Raw genomic sequence first — 16,291 nt, forward strand, 5'->3', positions numbered from 1 at the left:
TACCGGAATTTAGATCTTCATTCTTGTTTAAACTGTTTTTTAATGTAATTTCCTTTAAAATGTATTTTTATATAATATTTTTTTAAAGAATTCGTATAAGACTTTTTATATTTATTTCTGTAGCCCGTATCAGAATTCAAAACCAAAGCAAACTACAAAATTCTGCCTTTTTGCATAAGTAAATAATCATTAATAGTCAATAAAATGATAAATCATATAGAGTATACTAGATTAGCCTATTTTCTACCACATACAAAGAAATGAGCTCTAATAAATTAATATTTGCTTATTCAGTTTGCCAAATGTCCTTGCTAAACAGAAAATTTATAATTCTTCTTATGCACGTACAATAGTATATGCATGTATGTATGTACGTTTGAATTAATATTCGTGAATATTGGATGCTAGGGTATTGGCAGGTATCTTGACCGTCTGATTAAACTCTCAACTTAATTATAACGCAATCACATGGTCTGCTTGCAAACTTTCAAGCAGGTGGTGTATACTTTAATACTAACAGTTTAGCAGTCTCAAAGAGAGTGCAGAGAGCATCACAAAATGAACAAATGCTCCGTTAAAAATGAGTAAACGCATGCGCAGTGGTTAGAATGCTATGAGGCGCTGAAATGTGTGCTAGAAGTTAATAAAGGGTGTTTTGCTTTAATAAATGTGTAACAATGGGTTTTTGGACAAAACATATATGGTTTTGGTAAAACTATTTACGTGGCACACTGAAAACTATAACTGAAATGCATTTTTATCGAACTAAATTATCATTATTAACAAAATCATGCGTTAAAAGTCCTGTAAAAATATTTTTTTTAAACCAAAATATGCTTAACTTTTTACAATTTTTGTAATTTTTTGATCACTTTAATATTTTAGTAATTTTTTTAATTACAATTTGAATAATTATTCTCTATATAAGTTTTGTTTTGTTTTTGTTTATATTAATTTTTATAAACATATATTGAGATATATAAAATTTAGTAAAATTATATTTCATATTCATATTAAGTTATTGCCTACCGTTATCCATTTTTCCACAAGTGCATGTGTCATCCTAAGTGTATGCAACGTTTTTTGTCTTACGCTCTCACTGAATATATGTTATTGGGGTGAAGCAACAACAAAGCATATTCATCTTGCATTCATTCGTTCGCTTTGGTCGCTCTTTTTCATAAGCCTTCAAAGCCAAGCCTTTTCACCTTTGTAAGTTAAACTTTTTAGGGGTAGTTTCTTTAACCATTTGAGCATTTGTTTGTGCATAACTACTGTTATGTTCATGTAGAAAAAGATACACACAGAAACACATAAAGGTGTTATCGATGCTTGCCAACGATTTCTTATGAGTTGCTGATTTTAGTTGTTCTTCAAGTAGGCCGGTGTAAAGTTCATTGACGCGCTCACGCTGTGGCGAAGACGACAGCTGAGACACATACTGTTTGTCAATACAGTGTATACACATTCATATTTATATTCTAAGTGCGGTTATAGACGCCTAATATTTCTAAATCAAAGGATATAAAAAAAGTAATTTTATTAAAATTTGTGCAAAATCATAAATTATTATAATGCGTTTGTGTTTGAAGAGTGCGTGTGCCTGCAAATCGTTTTTGTTTTTGTTATAACAAACAATGAACTATTGTGTGCAAAAAATATGTATTGGAATATTATTGATGGAAAAGCTTGAAATCTGTTTAGATTATGATATAATGAAAGAAGTTTCAAAAGTGAAAGTGAAAGTAATGGTGTAAGATGTGTACATATGAATGTTATGTTATTAGAATTAAATAATATTTCTTTGATGCCAATAAAAGGTACATTTTAGTGCTATGAAGTGATTGTTGTTAATGAAGGACAGTCGATTGATTAATATAGATACTATTTCCGTTTTTTTTTATCAAATTCTTCAAGGAAAATCGGCTTTAAAGGTCAGACGTAGTATGTCCGACTAAAACCAGTTATTTTTATCACTTTTCCCAACGAAAACTACTGCATCAACTGTTTTAAGATCTTGAGGACATGGTTATGCATAATTGATGAATATACTATGAAAATAATAATTTTTAGTGAGTTAATCGCTATTTTAAAAGTTACCAAAAAGTCATCCACTGTTACAGTGATTACGTTCTTTACCATTTTTGAAAATAAATAGATTGTTAATCTGCAAGGTATTGTCTATAAATGACCCTCGGTCGGTAACAAAAACTGAAATTAAAATAATGGCAGATTTTGAGAAAAATTCGACTTTTGCTTCATTTTCGACCCACCAAAATTACATTATTCATACATTCAAAAAAAATCAATATACAACGAAACAATGCAAAATAAGCTGAAATCTGAAATCAAAGCGATCGGTTGATTTGTCTTAGGGTTATAACTGTAGTCAATTGGAATTTTTTTTTCGAATTTTCATATTTGTTCCTTAACCCGACAAAATATCACAGTAAATATTGTCTCCCAACAAGACCATCCTAGCTCATTTATGCCTATGAACCATTCACTTGAGATCATAAAAAGTACTTTACCACACTTAACACTTAACCGTCAATTAATTATGAACTGGCAGGAACATTTCTTTTATGATTCTCTTGCCAAAAATACCAACTTTATCTGAATGCAAGGCACAAAATATAGTATCTTTGTTGCACTCTAAAATTGAGAATTTCACCTATCTAAGTATCGATTATGTCAGGAATATTCCTCAAAGCTGATGTGGGTGAAGATTGTTGCTGAACTTGAGGCTTGTGAATACATTTTTCTTTTAAATATTATCCGATTATAAAATTTGGCACGAGAATCTTCCAACGTTTTGTACAGAATATAAATGACAAATAACATATAAGGGATTGTAAAAGATCTGAGACCTGCCAAAACTCTAAATAGCCACCCTTTATTATAGTAAGTTGTTTAATTATGTTAAAATAGTTCTTGAGCACATTTACCGTAGAGTAACTACAGGGTAGGCCATTTAAAGTTGACCCATTTGTTTCTAAAAAAAAAGAACAAAAGAAAACAATGTTTTTTGTTCATTTCAAAAATAATTTATTTTGGTCCAAGGGGATTTGTTTCAGCTAATATTTAAAAATTAGATCGCGTAAATGGGCACCTTTAGCTTTGACAGCTAAATGCACTCTTTTTTCGACATTTTCCATGACTTTGGCCAATGTTTCGGATGATATGGCGGCTGTTTCACGTCGAATGTTGGCTTTCAGTTGAGCTAAGGTCTTTGGCTTATTAGCGTATACCTTGGATTTCAAATAACCCCACAAATAAAAGTCTGGTGGCGTCAAATCTGGTGATCTCGGTGGCCAGTCAACATCACCATTTTTCGTTTTCAGCCATTTCGATGGCCCATTTGCCAAAATTAAGGCGTCGCGGATAATCAGCTGGGTTTAGTTTTTGTGCCATTTGAATTTTATATGGAAACATCTTCAAATCTTTATGAATTATGCGTCGGAGAGTGGTGCGAGAGATGTCTAATTCCTGAGAGCGGCGATAACTCGATGTCGATGGAGTCTCCTCAATACTGGCTCGTACAGCTTCGATATTTTCATCAGAACGTCTTGTGCGTTGTCTGGATGCATGACTGGCATTACTGAGATTACCGGTGTTCACAAATTTTGCGTATAAAGACTTAATTGTGTTCTTAACTGGAGCACTTTTCACTTTATTTTTTTTGCGAAACGCACGTTGAGTTAACACAATTGAAAAGTTATTTTGAATATAAAGCTGAACAATTTCAGCGCGTTCTTCGCGGAGTGTACTGTTCCATGGTATAAATTGTCTTCGAATGACGCTTCTAACGCAGTATGACATTAGCCGATTTGTCAGCGCTGTTAAAAGTTACAGCGTTGCCAGATGGGTCAACTTTAAATGGCCTACCCTGTATGTAAGTTTATCCAAAAATTATACATCGTTTCGTGAAACTATATTAAAAAGTGTTCTTATGTAATTTTATATGAAAAAGCTATTTCGAAATTTCACTGCTAAAACGCATGGAAAAACTATTCATAGAGAAACAAATAAACATTACATACAAACATATGTATGTATGTGTGTATGTACATAAACATGTACGTATGTATGTAGTAAAGGAAATCATCACACAAATGGGTAACAGACATAACAATCAACACTCAAAAATTGCGAACAAAATTGAAAGAAATATGCACGCACTTTACAGAACTTCGCGCTAACGAAATTAAAATTCATACAATTTCCATGTCTGCACTTGTTCACATGTACTTACATGAATACATACTATATGTAGTATCTTAATTTGTGATGTTAATAAATATTTGTCGATGATTGACATTTGAAATTTCATAAATCATGCACTAACAAAGTGCTTTCCAAAGGCAATGCTGGCAAGCACCGGCACTACAGTGCTATTCAAACTGTGCGCTCGAATATTGTTTATTTACAAATGTCGTAGTTAGCCTGCAATACGACCTTAACATATGTATGTATGTTGTAGATAAACAAGGTAAAAATAACGTAAAATAATAATAATAAAAACAAGTTATACGTATGAATCATGTGAAAGCGTTCGATCAATGTATTCGCGGAAAACTAATTTAATATACAGCTGTACTATATGCAAAATGAATATATTCGTGCAGCTGACCTGTTTTCTTGACAAGGTACTATGTGTAAACAAAGCTAATGTCACTTTCTTAAATTGGTAAAAAGCATTTTTGCAGTATATAGGATATTTGTATATATGTATGTATGTATATGCATATAATATAAGTATATATGTATATTAATATACCTGTAAGTATATATACATACATATACTCACATATAACAAATTCCCTTTCATTGCTTGTACGCTTGCAAATATTTGTGTCCTACCCCAATTTGCCGGCACTGAAGACAAGCCGGCACAAATACTTTCTAAGTAGCGTCTCTGAGGAGTAGTACTTAGGCTTTGCTGAAACGCAATTTAAATGGCTTTTTTGCACACAATTTTCGCATTAAATGTGGGTTCGTGCAGGAGCTTTTTTATGCGATATAACCTACACTTAGAATGAGATGCAAATTGTTCGCATACTAACATATGGGCTCTCTCTTTACTACTACTCGGATATCTCCCTCTGACATCATTCCATTGTGGCTGCTAGTTGTTGACGTGCTTTAAGGATAACCATATTGCCCTAGTAAGGTTCAGCTTGGTATTTTAATGTCTTCACTTGTACTTTTTGTGTGCAGAGTATGACATGCGAGTAATTGTTTAGCGCATGATGTCATCTTAAATTACACAGCTTTCACTTCGTGCTTTACAACAATTGATTCTTTTATGGGTAATAGGAGTTTATGGCATATAATCTTTGATGTGCTTGCATGTGGTTTAATAGGAAACCGGCACATTTACATAGTAAATACTATGAGTGGCCATGAAAGGAATTTTATAATGATTGCGTACTGCAGTAAAATCATAGAAGAATTTCAACAAATGATCACGTAAACTCTATACAAAAAACCAACATTGGCTTCGCCAAAAATTGTGAAAGCTGTGAATCGAACAAGTAGTGGCGTAAGTTAAATAGGTTGACATAATGTAATAACGGGTGATCCATTTCGAGATTCCCTACTTTTTTTAAAGAAAAACCAAATAAACTTAAAATTTTATTTTTTTGGCAGATCCTTAAGCCAAAAAGGTCAATGGCGCTTTGTAATTTTTTTGTTACCTTTGGTTTTTTTACTGGGCATAATTCCTGCCTAATCTTAATAATTTCTGATAATTTTCTCAGATCTGTGAATTCTTAAAGCAATTTGCACATTACTCAAGCCGTTTTCTTTATGCGCCGTTATAACAGCTTTCTTTTCATTTGGCAAGTGGGGTTCCTTCGGCATCACTTCAAGGTGTATAAAAAACAATAACTTAGAGAATTCCAATAAATCCATGTAATGGCAGTTTTAAAATTTTTGCAAAAATATACAACTTAGCTGTTTATTTCTTCATAAAATGACTTCTACCACCTTTTCGGTAAAATTGATCTGATGATATATCTTTGATTAAATCAATTAATCTAACACAAATACTTGAGCTAATAACTTGTCAAACTCCACATCATTTCATAATTAAGTTATCATAAATAATTTGTATATTACTAAACATTTTACAAATATTTTTATGTAGGAATAGTGGCGATAAATCTTATCTAAAATACTGTGCCTTTTAACAGGTTGCGATGAAATGAAAATATCGTTATAATACAAATACATATGTATTAATTTTGTATATCCCTTGTAGGAAATCAAATGTATTTTGACAGTTGTCTTAAATAAATCTAAACAATTAACATTTCTCTCATGCGCTCTTGTTTTATAAAGAAATTTAACTGCAATATTTTAATATCCATTTTTAGCATATTAAATACTAAGGATAATAAGGAGTTTTTTCTTTCACGAATGAGTTAGTTTTTGTCGTAATGTGATCTGTATATTTCGAGAGTCTACTATTAAATCTACTTATTAATCTAACGTAACCTTCCAACTTATCAAAATATTTAAGACAATATTCCTATTGAAATATATCCCAAAATTGTTTCCTCACAAAAAGATCTCGCTAGTTATTGTTCGTTGTCAGAGATTATAATAGTTAGTGCTTCACAAAAGATTACTGACTCACATTTTGTACTTCCCTTATTATCCTTCAATTCCTCACTAAACGGTTGTTTTCTGTGATTACAACACTATTTCTTTCAGTATACGAGTATTTCAACTTCTACTTCAAACTGTTTTACCTACAGGGTACGTAAGTACTCTTCTGTTCTCTATTAAATATTGCAACAACAACCTGTGTCTTTAACAGAAATAAGTTTACGAACAAGAATGTATACAAGTGTAAGAATCCCTCTTTAATAGATGACGTTGGGCGCGCAGCATATGTTCATTCCTTTCGAGTTGCCTATAAATAGGCGACCTAAAGAATTCACTTTATGAGCTGCTGCATTCTATTATTAACTGCGGAGTATGAAGCCCCAAAGTATCACTGCATATACTCATATGTATGTATGTATATGCTTATATTCTAAGCTGTGTGTTTAACATTAATATAAATTATAAACAAATGAGAAAGTAAGGCATATATATATATATATGTATATATGGATATACATAGAAGCCCATATATTTACCACCAGAAAGTCATAAAGGGTGGTGAGGTAGGCTCCAAAGAAAGTGTGTCAGAAATGTATGCTAGGAATGACATGAATGTCGGCGCATAGAACTGTCAATTAACAGATGAACGGACGATTAGTATGGCTGGATGAATATTTAAATACCTAGATGATTGGTGTATTTAATCAACACACAGTGTGTGGCATGCGGTATTCCGTTGTGGGTTGGCTGGTGTAATAAAGTGGCAACAAATTAGGGGAATATATATGGTATACTCGTATAAAGTTATACATATGATTCTTCATGAGTGAATAGCAAATGCAAAGCAATAAAACTACTTTTGGAAATCATCAATATCTCCAGCTTGTTTGTTAGTTTACCATAGCTAGAATTGCCTACCCATTTTTATACTCTTGTAACCTGTTGCTACAGAGCATAATAGTTTTACTCACCTTATGTATCACCTAAAAGAAAAAAAAAACAAGAAAAAACGTTAACTTCGGCTGCACCGCAGCTAATGCACCCTTCACAGGTGCATTTCTTTTAGTAACTATGTGTTCAGTTTATATGGAAGCAATATGCTATAGTAATCCGATCTGAACAATTTTTTCGGAGTAATTCATGTCAAATTTCGTGAAGATACCACGTCAAATGCGAAAATTTTCCATACAAACCCTTGATTTCGATCGTTCGGTTTGTATGGCAACTATATGCTATAGTAAGCCGATCTGAACAATTTCTTCGGAGATTACATTGTTGCCCTAGAAAATAATCTGCTTCAAATTTTGTGAAGATACATTGTCAAATGCAAAAGTTTTCCATACAAAAACTTGATTCCGATCGTTCAGTTTGTATGGCAGCTATATGTTATAGTGGTCCGATATGGGCAGTTCCGACAAATGAGCAGCTTCTTGAAGAGAAAATGACGTTTGCAAAAAAAAAAACGATATCTTAAAAACTGAGAGACTAGTTCGTATATATACAGACAGACGGACAGAGAGACGGACATGGCTAAATCAACTTAGCTCAACATACTGATCATTTATATATACATATGTATATATACTCTATAGGGTCTCCGACGCTTTCTTCTGGGTGTTACAAACATCGTGACAAACGTAATATACCCTGTTCAGGGTATAAAGATCGGGATGACGAAAAAAGTAGAAATCCGGGTGACTGTCTGTCTGTCCGTTCGTGCAAGCTGGCGTAAGGGTCCCTTAGTAAAAAACAAAAATAATTAGAGTGCCGTAACTTAGCACCAAGTTATGATATTGAACTGTAATTTCGCACAGTTGCAAAGGACACTTTTAGGAAAAAAAGTTCTCGGGACCCGATCTACCGATTTCTACTAAATTTAGTACGTGGCATTCTTTTCATACTCCTAAATCACGGTGTAAAATATGTAATCGGACTACAATCACGCCCACTTCCCGTATAATACAGTTTAGAATTCCATTTGATTATTTCACTTTCCAGTGTATAGTATCAATATATAATAATTCCTGTAAAGTATTTCACATTATGACCAAAAATTGCCCAAATCCTACCAAAACTGTTCAAGCCATTAGGTACCGAATATTTGGACCACAGTGTCTTTAGTTGACTTTTGACTGAAAATATCGGTCAATGTATGAGATATGCAAATGAAAATCAGAGATAATCTGTTTCAGACAGTAGTAACTCTGTGTAAGAATCGGGAAATATTTGCTTGTCATATGTCGACCAGTATTTGAGTTATCTCAATAAAATTAGAGAACGTGTTTTTTGTATATTTGTGTCTGAAATGGATAAAATTGGGCAAAAACTTGACCAATATCAGGATTTTCGAACATCCGGCTGACTTTACTCCAAGTGAATGTGGCATGATAATAGTTATAGAAAAATCGTGTCGATACTTCCCAACTCCTATATATTATATATTTATAATGATTTTCGTTTTTCTAACAATTCCTGCAAGTTGCAAGAGTATATAATCTTCGGTTGCACCCGAACTTAGCCTTTTCTTACTTGTTTAAATGTCTCTTACTCTAGAGAAAGTAAGGTTCAAATATATACCAAGTTGTTCAGCATTTCGTATTTAATATAGGAAAGCCTAAGATTCAACTTCATTTCTCTAGAATATACATATATTTGACATATTCTTCAAAAAACCAAGTTGTAGGTACTCCTACCTGGTATCCTAAAACACTATTGGTATAATATGGGACAAAAATTTTCTATATGTAGTATCGAAACTTGAGTGTTTGTTATGGTTGAAGCTAATATGTTAACGGATTGTTCTCGAAATTACAAATTTCGAATCGAACGATGCTATCATTCGTTTTCATTTTCAGAAGGAAAACTGTAAAATGTAGTGTATTTTTTTAGTTGGTGTCCATCTTTGACGCCCTCCTTTTTGAGGGCTCTACATTGACTTAACATCTTAAAATAAGCTTCTAATAAGTTATAACCGAAAGCTTATGCCATTTTGCCCTGTTCTTATTAAATTAAAAATAAATAGTCGCACTTCCTGAATCTTTCTTTATTATTATTTTATCTATGTACATCTGCTTCTGTTTTAGGCAAAGAAGGAAAAATCATGCATTAATGTATCTTATAAATTTGATAAGCACTGTATCTGCTATACCTACATACATACATATGTACTTATCATTCATATATGTATGTACATTTATAGGACAGGCGAATGTATAAATAACTATGTTTATATTGATATGAAGATAAGATAAAATGTAAAAAATAAATGTGCGAATAAATCTCACTTCTGAATTTTTGCGGAAACGTAAATATTTATTTCCATAAAAATGTGGGCATTTGGCAATGCTCATTTGTAAAATTCATATTGGTTGCAAACATTTGTATCAAAAAATAAATACCGATCATAAATTTCGTCAAAATGCAGCATTTCTGCTTTAACCGTAACACGTAACATTTTATAAAAAAATGTCGAATCATTGAACTTAAGCATGCTTACATTACTGGGTTGCAACACCCTATCTCTGTTTATAATGACTTCTTGAATATTCCACGAATTGCAGAATCAACAAATAACTACAAATTGTTGACACTGGACATCACTATATCAAATGAAAAATTTTAAAATATTTATTGAAGAATTATAAACACAAATTTGGGCACGCCTTCTTTAAAATATTAACGATGTCATAAAAGTGATTTCCGAGAAATCCTGTGATAAATAATCAATCACCGATAAAGTGTGTGGATAAAGTAAGATTTTCTGAAGATCTTGTTGAAAACAACACCAGAAGGATGTACAGCAGGGTAAGCCCCAAATCAAATGGGAGTTGAGATAGTATCGACTGGATTTTATCTATACTGTTATCATGTCACATACTAAAAAAATTTTCTCTGGGATTCATCGAGGTACCTCGCATATAATTACCAATATACGAGAGCTGTCCGATAAATAACCGACCTAACCATGATGTACGCGATTTTTTCAAAATTTTGTTTTTTTTTTTCTACATAGTCTCCTTGTAACTCCACACACTTCTCCTAGCGATGCTCCCATCTCTGCAACCCTTCCAAATAGTACTTGGCGTCTTTGTCTGCAAAATACGAGTTCACGAAAGAGATTGCCTCCTCATTTGACGAAAATCTCTGGCCGCCGAGCGCAGTTTTAAGTTGAGGAAACAAAAAAAAGTCGCTTGGTGCTAGATCCGGTGAATAAGGTGGATGGTCAAGCAGTTCGAACCGCAATTCGTGGATTTTCGCCATGGCGACTGTTGAGGTGTGAGATTTTTCGAAATTTCTTCCTTTAGCTTGTCCAATAATGATGCGTAGTATGCTCCTATTATAGTTTTTCCTTTTTCAAGATAGTCGATAAAAATAATTCCACGGCTGTCCCAAAAAACACTCGCCATCACTTTCCCAGCCGAATACCCAGCTTTAGTTTTTTTTGGGGCTGGTTCCCCCTTTTCAATCCACTGTTTAGATTGGTTTTTTGTTTCGGGCGTATAATGATGAATCCAAGTTTCGTCTACAGTTATCAATCGGCGCCAAAACTCGGTCTTATTGCCTCTAAACTGAGCCAACAGAGCGCTGGAGATGTTCATGCGCGCACGTTTGTGGTCTAGCGTAAGCAAACGCGGCACCCAACGCGCGGACAGCTTTCTCATGCCCAAATCTTGGTTTAATATGTGACAAACAGTTTCTTTTGACATCTTCATAATCTCAGCTATTTCCCTAACTTTAATCCGGCGGTCGTCTAGTACCAATTGATGAACTTTAGCGATGTTATCGTTAGTGGTTACAGTTTTTGGACGCCCAGGACGTTCATCATCTTCCAAGCTCCTGCGACCACATTTAAATTCAGCTGCCCAAAATTTTACGGTGGTAAACGATGGTGCAGAGTCACCATACACAGAGTCCAACTCATCTTTGATTTATGAAGGCGTATTGCCTTTCAAAAATAAAAATTTAATTACAGCTCGATATTCAATTTTTTCCATTTTGGGGAAATCACCGAAATAGACTCACAAAAACGACTGTCAACAGATAATTGCGCAAGATAAATTTCTGAAATTTTGGCGAGTAGCTATTATAATATGCACAATTTGAAGTAGAAACTTTTTTTCAGATGTGCCGCTAGCTTCACGTTGAGGTCGGTTATTTATCGGACAGGCCTCGTGTAAGGAGTAGAGTCAATCGGATGTTCGAAAACCCTGATCTTAGTTTAAAGAGGGCTAGGTCAAGTTTTCGCCCAATTTTATCTATTTTCGGCACAAGGATACACTGTTATGAGTAAAACATGCTCTTTCATTTTCATTGAGATAATCCATACTTTTGCCCGATATATGCGGTAAAAAGTCACCGGGAAGTTCGAACATTTTTATATGAGGGTTATGTGGGCTTTTAACATACAGACAAACCATTATAAGGGAAGGACTATCCCTTAATTTCATGTATATACATATTCCACATTGACCGACATTTTCGATTAAAAGTCAACCGGGGTCTAAATATTCGGTATCTAGGCGACATAAGGTGGCACACACTAAAGACATTATTCGGACAAAGTCCCGTTTTATTAATTGCTTCATAATTTGTGCACTGGAAACTGAATGAATCAAGTGGAATTTAAAATTGTGCTATATGGGAAGTAGGCGTAGTTGTTATCGGATTACATCCATTTTAACAATGTGACATAAGAATGTAAGAAGAATGACACATACTAAATTGTGTCGAAATCGGTTGGTCGAGTTCTGAGATTTGGAATTTCACCAAAAAAGTGAGCGGTGCCACGCCCATCGTCCAATTTTTACGCCGGCTCCTTTAAAAAAGATTAACGATGGAAGTTTGAATCTTTTTTTTTTCTTTTTTCAATTTTATAACCCATCACAATGTCCTTGATTACTATGACAAATATGACCGGATCTGTCAACCAGTTTGTCTACAACAGCTACTTATGTTGGTACACCAGTAGTGCCTTGCGGGTACTTTTTTATCAGAATTTATATTTGTAACAAACAATTAAAAAAAACTGCCGTGATCGAGTTTTAAACACAAAATGATTTACATAACTTCGGTTACATGTTATCCAAGCTACTGGGGTGATACAACTATAATATATTCTATAGTTCGAAACCGAAGTTTTCTGACTAAACTGAAATTAAGCAGAAAGGCATTACTGTTGCATCTATTATAAGCGAATAGCACGGGTAATTTCTCTGTACGAGTAATTCTGATTATTAAATATATAGAAACATAAAAACCTAGATTATTATCTTTATAATCTCGCGACATGTTGCTACTGAGTATAAAAGTTTTATTTAGATAACGGTTGTTTTTTTCATATATTTTCGACCAGATGAAACGTAATTTACAATATTTTTGTGTTTGAGTTTTTTTGGAAAATTATTTCCGTTCTTCTATATGACGGAATCTTTTAGGCGCAGATACTTATGCATAGGTCTCTATGTAAGTTACTTACGTACATATCGCTCATTTGCTGCAAGACCGGCATAAATCAAAAAACGTGATTTTTGAGTTAATGATGCAGAATTGTTCGTTATATCATACTTCATGTTGAGTGAAAAATTCATATAAATACCTCTTATATGCTCCGCTTGAGAAGAGGTGTAAGGTTGGAGTCATCGTGTAAGGTTGTAGTCAGTTGAAAACTTTAAACGCGTTTTCTGGAGAATCGATTTTGTTAACTTATGCCGGTCCTGCAGCAAATGAGCTATATGTACATGTGCTAATAAGCCACATAAGTAAGTAAAAAGTATTAATACTTTGCTCCCGATAAATAAGATACAATTCATATCATAATTTTGGTTCCGGTCAAAATTAACCCTTTCTACTTGGAATTCCTATATTTATTTATATACAAACCATTTATTTGTATATTTTTTGCAAAGATAAAAACAACACACTTATTTACAATAAGCCAACTACTCTACAAAAAGTAAGAAATGCACTCTTATCTAAATTCATACTCGCTCATTACGCATTTGCTCTATAGTTGCCAACTTGGTAATTTATGCCTTTTAACTTTTTAAAACATGAAACATGTTAGCTTCTGGTGACTTATTTTTTCGCGTTGCAGGTTTTTTAATAGATGGGGATATGTTGAGGTACTCTTACATAAGGAAAGTTTCAATTATAAAATATGTTCCAATACTGGTCATCAAACAAAAAGCAACATTGAATCATCGATAATATTTTTCCATAGATGGGTAGTAATTATAATCGTTTTTTAACAAAAACACCATCTATTTCAATAACATATTGTATGAAAACTAAATTAGGCTAACTCCATCCAATTAATTTCTATACGGATTCTTGAAATTTTGGCGAGTTGTTAATAATTATAATATACATATGCATTATTACCTTAATTTATTGGGTTCTAAACTGTTAACAGTTTATTGAAAAAACACGTTCAATACAGAAATTTTATTTTATTTTATTTTCTTTTGATATTACAAATACATTATCCTTTTATAAATATATACTATAATGCTAGCATCTAGGCAATGTACATACTTGTAGCTTAATTCAATGCAAACATGTAGTGCTTTTGTGTAATATAACGCTTTTCCAAGTTTTGGAACTTTTTGTGATTCAAAATATGGCAGCACTAACACACGCTCTCTTTCATATTGCCTGAGTAGAAAAGCGCACAGTGGCTCGGAGTGCAGTAAATTAAAAGTATTTTCTCTATCTATCTTTATCTAATCTAATAAGACAAGTTATATTTTCAATAAAAGATAAAGTACAAAAATATGACAGTAAGGGCAAACATATATTTTTAAAAACAAAGTTAAAAATATAAAAAATGCAGTCGGATTTGCAATTTTGGTTATAAAGCCAAAGGAAAAAAATAGCTAATACATGGTTACAGGTACCATTTTCGATTTAAGCTATGCTCACTTGCCAAAAAGCTAACTTGTTAAAGCAACAACGAGGTTATACGATTGAATTCAAAACAGAAGAGTGTTTCGCTATTTTATTAAAATGGTTTAACATTTTTAAATTTTATATGGTTGATTAGTTGAAAAGAGGAGGTGTCTAGGGGATGGCCTGGCCTAAGGTGACCACATTTAAACCATTATGCTCTCAGTCCATTATGCTCCCAAGTTGTAATTAAGCTCTGCAATTGTTGTTTTCAACAACTCTTTTTATTTGATGACATATCCTGTGATGATCACTAAAATGTTGTTTAATTCCACTTGCCTAAAAAGGAAGCTCTTTAGTTTGATCACCATCAACATTACTCCAAAGTGCTAGATGTGTTGCTGATGTCCCAAGATCTGATGTGTTCCTCTAGAATACAATAGAATTTTTCATACTTTCGATTATTTCTATTTATTTGCTTTTTTTCTAGTACTTGGTTGGATTCGCTAATCTCAAAAGTTCAACGATTTAAAGTCAATTTTATTATAAGGTATTAAGTTTTGTAAATCATAGTTATTTGATTTTTAACAGACTTATATAGTTTTGCTTTTTTTTAAACATTACTTTAAAGCGATGAAGTTATTAGCTAAACAAGTAGTTTTAATACATTGTCTATAAATTATATGTCTACACTAGATGGTGTGGTAAACTTATTGAAATCTCCCCTGATTAAAATTAAATTAGTATTTGTGCGAGTGAATAACCTAAAAATTAATTTTACAATATATTTCAAAATGTTTTAAAATCATTTCTTTACCACTGTGCGTGTCGTTTAACGCACTCGCCGATAGCAAGCTAACATATACGCTAGAGCGTTCAGTGTTACAGTGGCTGTCAAAAGCGTCACACGGATATGGTTTTCTGTGTACTGAACGTGAGTGGGTGGTAAAAAACCGCTGATTTTCGTTGACGTATTCATCGCGCGATTGAAACGTGACTTTTGAGAGTTCTAAACTATTAGATATACATACATACATATATTTACATACATTTGTGTGTTTATATGCTCATATGTGCATTTGTGTGTGAAATTCATTCAAGTTTTACGCGAAAAAAAAATTGATTAAAAGATACAGTGTGCTGAACACTTTATTATGTTTATTGACCGAACTGTGGGAGATGTGCGTGTGCGTGGGATTCCACCGAAAAAGTGTTAATAAATCAGCCACTGATTAAAAACATGCACTGTGCAATGAATTTCTTTTCGAAATTCCAGTAAATTGAAAAAAAAATGTGGGTGATGGTTGTAAATACAAGGATTTAATATTTTTATTGATGAAAACACGGAAACTTAAGCAAATAAAATTTTTTAAGCATTACTAAAAATTATTGCATATTAAGAAAAATTATATATGTGTGGATTTAATGTTTGTCAGTTCCATCAGTCGTTGCATTAACAATATTTTTTCATGGTTTTCACATAAAATTAAAAAACTTCGTAATATTTGAATAGATGAATTTTTGTGAAATCCACCCTTTAATACATAGTAAAAAAGTTAGATCAAGTCTTGCTTATGTTAAGTTTCAAAACTGGTCAATCGGGCTTACAAATACTGAGAAAGAATTAATGAAAATACTATTTCACCCTCTTGTATCGGTAAAGCATCTTCGGTCAAAGTAAAATGTCCATTCTAAGGAAATTCAATAATACATCATTTGAGGAAAAGTGGTTCATAGTTTACAGAATTTTAGAAAAGCTTTCAAAGAGTGAATTTTTTTTATCTGTCACTAA

The 16,291-nt window shown here is 32.8% G+C and overlaps 1 protein-coding gene across 2 annotated transcripts in view; it reads left to right on the forward strand.

Moving 5' to 3' along the window:
* The first annotated feature begins 15,318 nt into the window (after positions 1-15,318).
* LOC105224769 (uncharacterized) overlaps positions 15,319-16,291 on the forward strand; it is a 31,012-nt gene continuing 30,039 nt past the window's right edge. The window contains exon 1 of one of the 2 annotated variants that reach the window (XM_049457965.1): positions 15,319-15,444. The gene's annotated coding sequence lies outside the window, so the exon portion shown is untranslated. The remainder of the gene's footprint in view (positions 15,445-16,291) is intronic. The other variant, XM_049457966.1, reaches the window with a different exon arrangement.

The sequence above is a fragment of the Bactrocera dorsalis genome, chromosome 5, assembly GCF_023373825.1.
Source record: "Bactrocera dorsalis isolate Fly_Bdor chromosome 5, ASM2337382v1, whole genome shotgun sequence".
NCBI lineage: Eukaryota > Metazoa > Arthropoda > Insecta > Diptera > Tephritidae > Bactrocera > Bactrocera dorsalis.